We start from the raw sequence: 527 nt of genomic DNA, 5'->3' as shown, positions 1-527 counted from the left end.
GGCGACCACAGCCCCCTCAGACTCTGCAGAAAATAGGTGCTGGGACCCTTTGGTGCCCCCCAAAACCCCTCTGGGTCCATCTGCAGCCTTTGTGGGGACTGAACCCCCCCAAAAATGGGTGCTGCGACCCCTTGGTGACCCCCAAAACCCCTCTGGGCCCATCTACAGCCTTTGTGGGGACTGAACCCCCCCAAAAAATGGGTGCTGTGACCCTTTGGTGATCCCCAACCTGCCCTGGGACCCCCCCACAGGCCTTTTGAGACCCCAAACCCCCAGCCAGAGCCCCCCAAAATACGTGCTGGCATCCTTCGGTGACCCCCAAAACCACTCGTGGTCCTTTCAGGGACCCCAAAATCCCCAAGTCCCCCCGCAGTCCCTCCAAACTTGGTGCTGGGACCCTTTGCTGACCCCCCAAAACCCCTCTGGGCCCATCTACAGCCTTTCTGGGGACTGAACCCCCCCAAAAATTGGTGCTAGGACCCTTTGCCGACCCCCAAAAAATCCTCCGGGCCCACTTACAGACTTGT

This window comes from Calidris pugnax, unplaced genomic scaffold (assembly GCF_001431845.1).
Source record: "Calidris pugnax isolate Ruff unplaced genomic scaffold, ASM143184v1 scaffold234, whole genome shotgun sequence".
Lineage (NCBI taxonomy): Eukaryota > Metazoa > Chordata > Aves > Charadriiformes > Scolopacidae > Calidris > Calidris pugnax.
This window is presented reverse-complemented; position numbering follows the sequence as displayed.